The sequence below is a fragment of the Octodon degus genome, unplaced genomic scaffold (assembly GCF_000260255.1).
Source record: "Octodon degus isolate 3935 unplaced genomic scaffold, OctDeg1.0 scaffold00122, whole genome shotgun sequence".
Classification (NCBI taxonomy): domain Eukaryota; kingdom Metazoa; phylum Chordata; class Mammalia; order Rodentia; family Octodontidae; genus Octodon; species Octodon degus.
The window spans coordinates 4276918-4289919 of NW_004524698.1; positions in this window are offsets into that span (position 1 = coordinate 4276918).

Genomic DNA, 13002 nt, shown 5'->3' on the forward strand with positions numbered 1-13002 from the left:
CAGCTCAGCATATTAATATGGCTTTACTTTTTATACTTCATTTTTATACTTTTCTGCTGGATAGTTAAGACCAAGATAAAGCAAGACCTATACAACAAGAAACGTAACTTTTTTATCTGATAAGATCAGTTAGATCCCCTTAGGATTTATTCTGAAACCCTGTGCCGCAGTTTGGAGAACCTTTGTCAGTGTCAGCCATGTGGATGAGTCATGGCCATTGCTTGACCAATTTGCTTTCTGTGAAAACCTGAGAGAATGTTTTCTCTCCATGTGACTCTCCTTAGGCACATTCTACATCATCAATCACTTTCCTCTTTGGCCCCCATAACCTCCTTGATCAGAAAATTTGGGACACAACTGAATTACATGGTGTTAGAGTATAGGATCTCCTATGTCCTGAGTCCTCACTGACCTTGAAAGGCTAGGGCCAAAATGTTGGCTTTCCTTGTAGCCCTTCTTTTCCTCTAATTTTTGGGCTGCAAACTTAGGTTGTTAACCCTCCAGAAGAGAAGCTTATTGTTATTACCCTATAACGTAGGTAGTTGGGCTTAACCTCACTACATAACACGGAACAGGAATTTTCCATCAAGTATTGATATGTTAAACTTTAAATCCCTCCAGAATATGAAGAAAAAATATTTAAAAATAAAAAAATATTTTAAAAACAGGCATAAACAGTTATATATATTTTTATGTGTAACTGCTACTCATTTTAGACTCTTCCTGCCAGATCTAGGCACAACTTTCTGTCACGGGGTGCATCCAGCTAAGTTCTGGGGCCCTCTGTGTCTCCTCTACACTTCTGTTGCAGTCCTTTCTCTAGGCCTTCTCGCTCTACCCCACTCCCACGTGAACTTTCTAAACTGTGTATCGGTGTTGCTCTCTGCTAACATCTTTCCTGGATATTCCTGCCCCTACCATCGGACCCAAGCCTTTTATGATTTGACCCAGACCCACTGTTACAGCCCCCTCCCATTTCCTCCCTTCTGGACACATGCCTAGAAGGTCCCTTCATATGCCTAACATCTTCTCCTTTCCATATGTTTGTCCCTACAATTTCCTCTGCATGGCAAAGACCCAGAAACTCAAACTCACTAAACATAAGACAAACACATTGATCTAAATATGCCTACTGCAGTTTGGATAAGCCTATGTGTTAAAGGCCTGGAACCTTTAAGAGGTAGAGACCAGTGGGTGCCTACGTCATTGAGAGCGTGCCCTTGAAGTGGACTGTGGGGCCCAGTTCCTTTCCCCTCCTTTTGTGGGCTTTCTACCCATTAATGAGTTATTTTGTTCTGCCACACACTCCCACCATAGTGTACTGCTGCACCACAGGCCCTAAACTATGAGGCGACCAACAATGGACAAGAAGGTCCAGAGCAGTGAGTCAAGAGGTTTTGCTCTTCATGTGGTGTCTGTGTCAGGTATGTTGTCAAAGTGCTAGCATGTTGTCCAAATACAAAGCAACTCAGGATGTAAAACCCAATCCAGTGAAACAAGTCTCTGTTCTGCCCCCATTCTTTCCGAAGTAGAATTTTTACACTTATTGCTGGGAGTGGGGAGATGGTACACAATAGTTCTAACTTGACGTCACAGTATACTGAGTTGAGGGATGAGAAACAGGTTTTGTTACCAGCAATAGATCCCAGGGAGGCCTCTGGGGTGGTGGCTAGGGAGTGGGGTACATTCTGACTAGCTGTCATGTAACAAAGAAGAATAACACATCTCACCAGAGCCGGGGAGAAGAGGAGGTCGGGGAGGTAGCTCCCAGAGGAAGCAGGTTGCAGACAGGCCACTGCATCTTAGGAGCCTCCTCCATTCTCCCCTGGCCTTCCTCAGAATCAAATGCCTCTACCTGGTGTTTCCAGAAGTCATTATGAATTCCTGTCCTCCACCCCAAGTTACATCACTGCAGGTTTTGTTTGTTATTTTTAAATTTGCCTTTTCATCTATCCAGCGTAAGTTCCAGAAAAGCAGACATTTTTGTTTGTGCCTCTCATCTCTCTATTTTAACCACCTCCCTTTCTTTCCTTCCTGGCCCATGTGGATGGCGCTGCTGGGATCCTGAGTCCTCTGGCTACGGGTGGGGACGAGTGGCTCACACTAGAGATGAGAGCTGAGCAGAGCTGAGCTACATGTTTCCCCGGTGGCTTCCCTGCAGGTTCCTGAGCACTGCTTGCCTCTCTGCACCGATATGACAGTTCTAGGCCACCAAACCCTCTCCACAGAGGTCAAGGTCTAGCAGAGGCTCCTTTCCTTTGCCCCATCCAACCTTGTTCTCTGTTCACAGCCTAGGATGTGGGGGAAGTCTAAGTGTCCTTAGACTTCCCTCTGCTCTACCCGCGCCTTGTGAATAGTTCCCTTATTGAACTCTCCTCATGTTTCTCAATTAGGACCCCTGCCGAACATAGTCTTCTATTTAGCTTTGTTGCCTAAGGACACAGCTCAGAGCCTTCTATGCCACTTGCACTTAATAAATTCAGGGATTGAGGAATTATTAAGCATCAGTTGGTACAGGAATATTGAATCTTTCATGAAAAATGGATTAGGAGAACAATTTTCAAAACTATTTTTGACCAGTATGTACAGTAAGACATATACCAGCTGCAATGTGATGTATATGTACCTGTGTACACTACAGAGCAACATTACTTTTACTGTGCATGATACATGCTGACATTTTCTACTTAACTCGGCTCTATCTTGTTTTTTCAAAATAATGTCTCAATCACTTCGCTAAATTAATTTAAAGGCCTATAAAACAGTTGCAACCCACAGTTTAAAAAGTGATCGTTAGAACCATCTGCATTTTGAAGAGCCTGTGACTTCCGTGTTAGGGCCCTAGGCCACATGAACGAAGATAGAATAACGTCGTGATGGAGGCTCATGTAACAGGAGGTGGCTGTGATGCCTGGAAGAATCAGATGATGTTGCCATTCTGTCTTCAGTTTTTCGATTATTTCTCAAAGTTGAGTAGTTTTTAAGGGATAGCCTGATTTGAAGGAGGAGTGGATGAGACCTCTTGAAACATGCGGCCCACAAGAATGATTTTGAAATTTCAAGGTCATGAAAGTGAGAGAACCCCACGGCCCATGTGCCCACGTTATGCAGTGGGGTCCCGAGCACATCGGAAGACCACATCCCATCTTTGTACTTTCTGAGGGACACCGGCCTCCCTCTGGGAGCAGTTCCTTCTTGCAAAAATGTTCCTGAGTACTTGATTATTTGGATCGTCCTGTGACCAGGGCCTCATTCAGGCCTGTCATTTTGCCACTGGACAATCTTAGGGTTTCAAATTCTGTCTGCTCTATGGTTCTGTCCATCTCAGAAATTGTAAGACTATTTTAAAAAGCCAGTTATATGTTTTCTAAAATTGAACATCACCTCTTCATTTGCTACCTGTCATTCTGCTGATAAAGAAAGAAAGAAAAACTGTAAAGCTAAGTCAAAGGGGTAGAAAGTAGTCATAGACATTATTTATGTGCCATTTAAATCAAACCCATAATCTCTGTCTTTAAGCAGCTATTTCCTCACTGTAATATTCCTAAAAAGACAGATGTACAAAAGCAAACAAACAAGCTTCGCCTATCCTCAGCTGATTACACATGTAACCTCAAACTCATAAGGGGAGCCTCAGCACGTGTATAGACCATGCATTGACTTGTTTATTAGCCTTTAAATTTACACCAGTGCCTACGATATTCCAGGCACAAGTGAGAGAATAGGGAATGAAATAGGCCTTCGTGTCCATGTTCTAGCAAAGGAAGCAGAAAAGAGCCAGAGAAGGAGGGACATGTCTACAGCACCGGAGATGTGATAAGTGCTCTCCGGGCTGCAGACCGGTGACTTGTGCTGGGAGATGTGAGCACGGGAACATACACATGTGAGCACTGTCATTGTCAGCGGTGCCAGTGAGGGCTTTCTGGAAGGACTGGCATTCAAGGAGAGTGTAGAACACTAGACCACAGAATTCTTTTTCTTTCTTTCTTTTTTTTTCCAGTGTTTTCTCAACTTTATTACTGGCAGTGTGTGGGGGCAGTAAACAATCATGTTTTTGGTTTTTTAATGCAAAACCATTTTGATGTGTGTGCTATGAAGTAAGTACACAGGGACCCCCACGTCTGGCTCACTGACACCCAGGCAAGGCCTTCTCAGCCTGGCTCTGAGGACCATGGTGATTCAGCACTGTGCAGGCTTGGGCATTATGTACACTTTCACAGGCTTACTGAAGGCAGTGGTGCCTTCGATGCTGGTGTCCACCTGGGGCAGTCCCTCACCACCTTCGATCCAGGGGGACTTTAGAATGTGAGCAGTGGAGCTGTAGGCCAGCAGCAGCCTCACTTCTACCTGGCATGGTTCTGTCTAGGCTGGACCACAGAATTCTTGAAGCGAAAGCATCTAGTAAAAGCAAGGGCACCCGCAGAGGCCTTGGGACCCTGATGAAGCGACCAAGGCCATGGCTGGAACCATAGTTGCCTTGGCCATTTTTTTTTCTTTTTGCATGCAGACTCATACTTTTGATTATTTTTCATTTTTTAATTTATTGTATTTTATTATGTTATTATTATTATCTTTTTTTTTGTATTTTAAGGAAGGGTCTACAGGGTGTTCAGGGTCTTACTACTAGATTGGACTCATAGTGATCTGCCTATTTACAGCCTCCCAAGAGCTAGGATTACAAGTGCGCACCACCACGCCTCCTCTCACTTGCCCTTCAGCGTGCCCTGGGGTGGGACTGGCTTGGCAGATCCGGAGATCAAAGCCCTGGCCCCTGCGCCTGCCTGCTTGAGCTTTAAACCACTGAGCTATTTGACTGGCCCTTGATTATTATTTTTAATGGTGGTAAAATACACATAAATTACCTTCTTGGTCAGTGACACTGTGTGCATGCATGTCGTTGTGAAACTATCAGTACTGTCCATTTCCTGAAATGTTTTCTTCACCTCAAACTCAAACTCTACCCCATTAAACCCTATATCCCCTCCTCCCAGGCCTGAGGACCACAACTCTACTTCCTGTCCCTGTAGATTAGACTACCTGAGGTACCTCACAAAAGGACAATCACACTACATTTGCCTTTAGGGCACTGGCTTATTTCACCTAACATAATGTCCTTTAGACTCATCCTTCTTGCAGCGTGTGCTAGAGTTTTCTTCCTTCTAAAGACTGAATAATATTTCAGCATATGAAAACACCACATTCTGCTAGCCATTCATCATGATGGTCGGGGGGACTCGAGTTGCTTCCTCTTTGCTGCTGTGGCCAATGCTGCTATGAACATGGATACGTGGGTTTCTCTTTAAGACCCTCTTGCAGCTTGTTTGGGTCTGTACCCAGAAGCAGGTTCCTGGTCTTTGAGTAGAAGCACTGCTCTTTGCTCACAGCCCCCTCTAAGAATACTAAGCTGACTTGCACACCCCTCTCTTCTCCACCAGAAGTTCCTGGTGGGTGGGACCTTGTGCTGACATCCCGCACCCTGATGGTGTGTGAGACGCACAGTGCACACTTCAGGTGGGTTTATTGAATAAGCGTATCTGAAAAGGGCTGCTGTGGAGGAGGTGAGGGTCAAGCCAGGCAGAAGCTGTCTCTTCCCCTTCTGCTTTTGTGTATTTTTATATGTTAGGCTTCTCTGATTTTGTTTGCAAAGGAAATTCTGCCCCTAACATAAAAGCAGATTTAAGCCATTTCCCTGTGGGAGAAAGAAAACTACAGAGAGCTTTCATCCTGCCACCTGTCCAGGGGTCCTGAGTGGCTCTGCCAGGGCAGAATCCAGACTTCCTGTCTCCTATCAGAGCTCTGTGACTGCCATCCCCTGCAGCAGGGGAAGGAAGATTTGTTTTTTGGCTTCTCCCTCCACAGTGCCTCTTGCTGTCTTTCTCCCCAAAGGTCAGAGCAGAACAAGAACAGAGGGGAGGGGAGACCCTTGCCAGAACCTGCCCAGCTGGTATCTGGCTGTGCAGTCCACAGGCCTGCTCCCTCACCCTGAACTTCTAGCAGGTTCACTGGGAGCTGCGGCCCAAGCCCCTTGGGGCAGCTCCAGTCTCAGACTGCTCAGGAGCTCTGGGGGCTTAGTGGGCAGGGGGAGTGTGGAGTGAAACTGTCGGTCAGAGTTCTTTTGCTCTGAGGCCACCCCTCCTCTGAAGTGATCCACTTCTCATCAGTGTGTGTGTGTGTGTGTGTGTGTGTGTGTGTGTGTGTGATACAGACAGAGTCAACCTGAGAAAAACACAAAATGGTTCAGAGAAACAGAACTTTCCCCTTGGAGTTTTGGGGATTAGATGATCTGAAAGGCTCTGGACAGTGCTTAGTGTGTAATGTCAGGTGTCACCCTTGCTTTTGCAAGAGAGAGAGGCAGATTCTGAGTGGGCCTGGGCTGTGCAGGAAAAACTATGTTCATTCTTGAAATCCCCGCAGCTTACCACAAAAGACAGACCTTGGGACAAGCTCCTTGGCTCATACAGCTGCCTCTGCCTCTGCCCATTGTCTTCTGAAACACAGCCTCCGTGGCCTAAAGGAAGATAATTTCCTGATTCCCTGTTGTGCCTTAATACTGAGCATAGGGAAGTTGCCCGGTGACAGGCAGCAGGACTGAGGCCCATGGCACGTCCTCCTGGCTAGTTAGGAAGCTGCTGTTTGGTGAAACCCTCCCAGCCCTAGTGCCTACCCACAGGTCCCCTCCATAAATCATCTGGGCTTTATCCCACCTTTGTCAAAAGGAACTGCTTCCCAGATGTTCAGGATCAAAGGCAACATGTAGCCCCTGAGTGGGACAGGTCCTGGTCACGCCAGACCCCAAAAGATTCCCCCAGCACAGCTCTCCTGAGCTCTAGCTCCCACCTGTGACTTACAGAAGCACCCCCATCCTGTTTGGAACCTGCAGCTGTCCACATTGGCTTATAATTTAGACCATCACAGAGGACTCCTTGGATGAACATTTAAAGCCACCTGTCAGTCTGTTTTCTAGATGAAAATTGACTAAAAGATGACTGGATGGTTTGGGTGCTGTGCTGGCAGGCCCTGTCCTTTGCTATTCCCTGCCATGCTTTTGTTCCCTGTGCCAATGTTGGCTGCACTAATTGCGCTTCTCTTCCACCAGGAGCTTCTACTGCTAGTCAAAGTGAAGAGGTGGTACAGAGGAAGTCTGCAGCCCTCGGCACACCTTGCACTTCGAAGTAAAGAATGAATACTCTTGATAGAAGTATAGTAGTAGGGATTGCTTCCTTGTTTGAGAGACTGAGACAGGGACACAGAAAGACAGGAGATAGAGTGACAAAGACATGACACAGTGAGAAAGAGGTGGAAGAGAGAAAGGACCCAGATGCACGGGGGGGGGGGGGGGGCTGAAATATAGACACTGAGAGGCAGAGAAATGAATAGAGAAACAGGCACAAAGAGGCACACAGTACCCAAGGGACATGCTGCCTGGGTGGCTTCCTTGCTGTGAAGACTCAGATTGTCTCACACAGCTGTCCATCCCCCACCACCTCACTTCCCTGGGCCAGGAGCCTGTGCCAGTTGCAGCCGGCAGTGCAGCTCAAGCTGGGTTATTACATCAGCGACTCTCCCCTCTCGGTCCCAGGGGAGATGGTCCAGGTTGGAAAGCAGTGGGGACTTTTTCCAACACAAATAAACCATGATCTCAAGTAGCAACCCTGATGGTAGACGCAGAGACACACTGGTGGCAATTTCACTCATCCTGAAAGACTGCAAGGGATCTAAATGGCTCCAAAGACCAGGTCTCAGGCCCTCTACAGGGTTGCAGACAGTGAGGGAGATGGAGAGCTGGAGACGTCCCTTGAAGTTGGATCCTCTGGGTCGGGGAGATGGCTCAGTGGAATAAGTGCTTCCCTGGCAAGCGCAAGGGCCTGAGTTCAATCCCCGGATCCACAAAAAAAAAAAAAAAAAAAAAAAGTTGGGTCCTTTGACCGCGAATGGCCTTAATTTATGGTGTCTTGCTGTTCCTTTGCCATCTCTTGCCTATTTGTAGTACTTGTTGGGAATCAGAAGCACCCAGACAAGAGCTGGTACAAAGGAGGTGTTTTCTCTGTGTGGAAGTCCAAGTTTGCACACACAAGGGCGCAGAGCAGAGCTGCAGCCCCACCTCTTCCTTGTGCCATTCTAAATAAGCTTCCAGAAGACAGAGCAGATGATGGTTTGCAGATGCATATGTAATATGAATACTTTCACTGTCATTGTCATAGTGACAGCTGCTGTGCGTTCTGTAGCCACCTTCCTTTCCATAGGGGGAAATGTGATTGCTCACATGGAGGGAATGGAGGGAAGGGCCTAGAATGCAGGATGCTTCTGGGCCCCACAAGTGCCACTGTGCTCCTGGGGGTCCAGGAAGGGCTCGAGGTATCTCAGTCCACCCTGCTTCTGCTCTCAGTAAGTTCCAGAGATATAGCTATTTCACAGAGCAGGATGATGGCTCTTTTTCTGTTTGTGTGTCTTTCTGGCAGTGTTATTCATACCTTATCATTAGAAATATAGCTCAGCAGAAGAGCATCTGCCTCAGATAAGAGAGGCCCTTGGTTTGATCTTCTGCACCACAAAGAAAGAATGGGGGAGGAAGGGAGACAGAGACAGAAACAGAGACAGAGAGACAGTGAAATATACCTTTATTCTACTCCCATGTGTTCCATGAGACCCATAGCACATCAAGTCTGAAGACGGATTATCAAAATATTTATAGCAAAATAAAGGGAAAAAAGGAAAGGTAAGTCCTTTTTCCATATAGAAACCACATAGACTGGGAGCTGGACTTGCCACTACCAACCCCCTGAGCCATTTCCCTGATGCGTGCTGTAGAGAGTGGATATCGGAGGGCAGGAGGTGTGCCAGGTCTTCCCAGCACCTGATGTAGCAAAACATATTGGATGAGTTTTGTGAATGATAAAGAAAATTACATACTTCCAGAAAGTCCCTTTCCTCCTTCCTTTTCCTTCCCTCCTTTATTGCCTTTCTCCATTTTCACCCCAGACTTATTGAAATATAATTGAAAAATAAAATTGTATGCATTTAAATTATTTGATAATGTCTATATTGTACAATGTAATGGTAATCACAGTAGCTAACACATGCAGCACCTTGCTTAGCTATCACTTATGTATGTGTGATTGGTGAGAACATTTAAAACCTGCTGTAACTACAGTCACTGCACTTTGCAGTAGCTCATCTCCCTTCCTTTCTTTCTCCTCCATCCATCCTTTTGTTTTCTTCTCCTGCCCCCTCTGTGTTGAATCTCAGTGTGGTGTGAGTTGCTACATATTCTATCTCCATTCTCTTTAGGAATGATGTAGCACAGCCTTCACAGCTCAGGTTAGTTTTGAGACTTACCTAAACTTCTTCAGAAACTACAGTGAATAGCAATAATGACACCAAACACCATGGCACTGTTGGCAGCATGGGGACTTGAGTTATTGTCCACTCGAAGGGGTGGACCGTGCTGAATCACCCATCACCTCCCCGCTGCTGAGAGCACAACCTGAGGTTGGGGCATGTTGTGGAATGATCTTGAATACAAAGCAATGTTCTTATCTTTTCAGTCTCACAGAAATTACACTGATTGGCAATTATTATATTATTATATGAATGTCAACAATGATTACTATGCAGTTACATACAAATGTTTATATACGTGTATACACATACATCTATATAATTTGTATAGCATCTTACAGTTTTTAAAAAGCAATGCTGCACACATGAAGCATTTGTTTCCTACTTCAGTCCTGGGAAGGACAGGATATCTTCAGTATGCCAATGAGTGCACTGGGGCCCACAGAACAAAGTGATAGGAAACAGCCCAGAGCCTGGCTTCTGATCGGAAGTCATTTCTAGGACTCTATTCTGCCTACTTCAGTTTGATCCTCACCACAGCGTACACTCCACACAAGGCCATTCATTTACAGATTTCTTCACTTCAGGAGTATTAGCTGAGCTCTAGGCACCACCCTTTATTTTAGGTGTGGAGCAGCCAGCAGGAAATCTCCATCTTCAAGACTGTGCCCTTTCCCAGGGCAGAGCTGTGCTGAAGAGCACAGGTGCCAAGACCTGTTTGCTTTAAATCTCAGGGTCTCTGTAGTGTAGCTGCATAACCTTCGACAATTTTTTCCAACCTTCTGGGTCTCAGTCTCCTATCTGTAGGACACATAATTATAGCCCCTAACAGAGGCACCTCTTGTAAGAATTGAACTCTTCTATAAGCACTGGTTATAACTAACTTATCTTGTGGGAAGACTGGATTCTAAGCTTCTTCTTAGGAGAAAATCCCTATGCAGTGAACAATAAGCTTGTGGAGGTGCAAAACTTTTGACTTAGCCGAGTGTCTGCGTCTGTCCTCGGCCAGGTTGATGATATGCTCTGATGTGTCCAGGGTGGCCCTGGTAGAGATAGTTTGCTATCATGGCAGAATTATTCTTGATCTTCCTTTTCATGCTTAAAAGAATACTGGTTTGATCACCTTCAGGAGCTCACAGAAAGCCACCCACTTGCTGTCCGTGCCCTGCAAACAAGGGCACAGCTCTAGAAGATCACCGTGCATGGAGGTATTAAGTACCCGCTCCCCAAAAGAAGTTGGCTAGAAAGCCTGAACTCTGACTTTTCAGTAACACCACATGCAGAAAATACAGGGAGTGGAAGATTACCACGGAAACACAATTCACCAAATAATACGTGCACTCTGACGTGTCCAGTGTTCTTTGCAAATTGGCTGGGCCATGTGCCTAGTTTGGACAAACAGTGGTGAGTGGAACTGAAGTGCTACTGCTGGGCCAAGGCAAAAGGTACCTTACAACTTTCTTTCAGATGCTGCGATAACCTTATTCTGAGATGGCTGCAGAGCCCAGTTACTGAACTACTCCTTGGAGGCAAGTCTGTGCCAGCTTGTGTCACTTATGTGATAACACGAGTAAATGTTATTGTGTGTGGTCATTGAATTTTTCTCCTTATTACTGAAGCACTGCCTAATCTGTGTTGATTAATACTTGAATGAGCACTGTTCCATCAATCTGAGGAGGTTATATGAAGCTTATGGTCTCAGGAAGATCATAATACTGCAGTGGTCTCATTTTGGGTTTTCCTCTGAGCACAGTTTCATGTCACGGTGTTTCAGTGGCTTCAAGGTGGCGCCAGGTCCACAGGTTCACCCACCTCCTTCCACCTACTTTCTTCAAGATCATCCAACACACCTGAAATCGTAAAAGTCTTACATTATGCGCCAGGTATGTGAGCTGGCTGACGATGCTGCTTCAGGTTCTCATCAGGACAAGGCGGGGCTCAGACTTTCCTACTTATCCCCCTTCTACTAAGTGCTTGAATTTTCCTTGAAAATCGTTGTTTCTCAAACTGGATTGAAGCCTATGTATGGGTTATGGAATCAATGGTCAAGGATACAACTAGAATTTTTTTAAATTTTTTTATTTTGGGGTACTGTGGATTGAACTCAGGACCCTGTGCTTGCCAGGCAAGCGCTTATTCTACTGAGCTATCTCCCTAGCCCTAGAATTTTTTAAAAAAACAGACTAGAAGCAAAATGCTGAAGTGGACTGTGTGGTGAGGCTGGGTGTTGTTCTGTAGAACCTGCTTCTGTGGGCACGTTGTGCACTGGAACACAGCGTTTCTCAGTGTGTGTCATGAGAAGACGTCTGTGTGCTGTACAGCACCCACTGGTGATGCCCCTCATTGACCTATTGCAGCCCTCACTGCAGAGGACTGATGGAGAAGCTAGGGGAGGAACAAAATGATGCACTATAGAAGTACTTCCAGGTGGCTACCTCAAAACAAGGAGAAAACCCATTTGTGAATGAGTGCATAGCCTGGGGACAAAGCATAACACAACTATCACCTGGGGATCAACCTGGGTTTTTCTGGAGCTGATTCCAGATGTGGTTCAGTTTCCCTTTCCTTGAAATGGGGCTATCACCCTCTTGAGTATTGCTGTTGTGGTAAAGTGCAAATTAGGGAAAGAGAAATTCTGTGCAGCAAGGTGTGTGTGTGTGTGGAGGGCAGCACTGCAGCCCCTATGGCCTTCTGTGGTGGAGAGGCGGGTGTGCTTTTGATGGCATTAAGAAAGAAGAGAAATGCCTGTGTACAAGTCAAGGACAGGCAATAACAGGATCAGGAAGGGTGTGGGAGGGGGCAGTCTCAGTCCTCTGGAGGAAAGTGGCCTTTTCCCTTCAGCCTAAGGCAGGCAGCTGGGCCTGGGCCCTGGGCACAGGGCTGACAGACTCTTCCTGGGGCCACTGGTGTAAGAGGTGTCCTGCTCTCAGCTTCAGAGGGAAAGGAAGGAAGTGAGAAGGGAGAAGAATGATTTTGGAGGGGAATTCAGAGGGTAGGAAAAAAGGAAGTCTTAAAGAACATTACTAAAGGGCCTATGGCACATGTGCCTCAGCAGACTGTTATCACTGAAAGCTCTAAAAGGTTCTCCATCCCTGGTCCAGGGTGAAAGACCAGTGATTAAAATAGCCCCTAACTCAAAGTGTGCCACTTGTAACAAAACCCCTTGTTCCTGCCACTTCCCTTTGTACAGCTTTCATGATGTGAAGGAATGAAAAACAATGGCCAATAAAAAGATGGAATTCAAAAAATAAAGGCATACTTAACACTGCATGGGACTATACTCCTGCCTCAGGTCCCTGTGACTGTCCCAGGAACCTCATTTGGTGACATCACAATGTGAGAGACCGTGGGAAGGCTGGCCAGGGAGAGGGGGCACCAGTGAGCCTGCTCCTACCCCCCACTTGCTGGCCACCAGGCCACTCCAGGCTTCAGAGTCTGCCACTGGGCCCTGAAGTAATGGCTTTCACTGGGAGGCCTAAGACATCTGCTCTGTGTATCCCCTGAGGCAGACCACAGGAGGGATAACAGGTAATCAGACCTTAACATACTCTACATTACCTTTTTTGGACAAAACAAAACAAAACCCCAAAAAACTCCCAAACACCTAGCAAGACAAAAATATATTTCAACAAAGAAAAAGGTGAGTCAAATGTGTGGAAACTC